Genomic DNA, 202 nt, shown 5'->3' on the forward strand with positions numbered 1-202 from the left:
TAAAAACCCCCCCAAACGATGGCCTCCAGCTCCGACGGCACCCCTGCAATTTAAGATTATTTTTTTTTTTTTTTTTTCTCCTCAAGTCTGGAGAAGATCGCAGCGCTGCTTCGCCTCTATAATTAATGATAACCCCCGGCGTTCACCTGCCCCACTCAAATCAGCAGCTGAGGGGGGGCTGGCGGGCAAACCCTCCTTCCCA

Source organism: Cariama cristata, unplaced genomic scaffold, assembly GCF_000690535.1.
Source record: "Cariama cristata isolate BGI_N322 unplaced genomic scaffold, ASM69053v1 scaffold14411, whole genome shotgun sequence".
In the NCBI taxonomy this organism is placed as follows: Eukaryota; Metazoa; Chordata; class Aves; order Cariamiformes; family Cariamidae; genus Cariama; species Cariama cristata.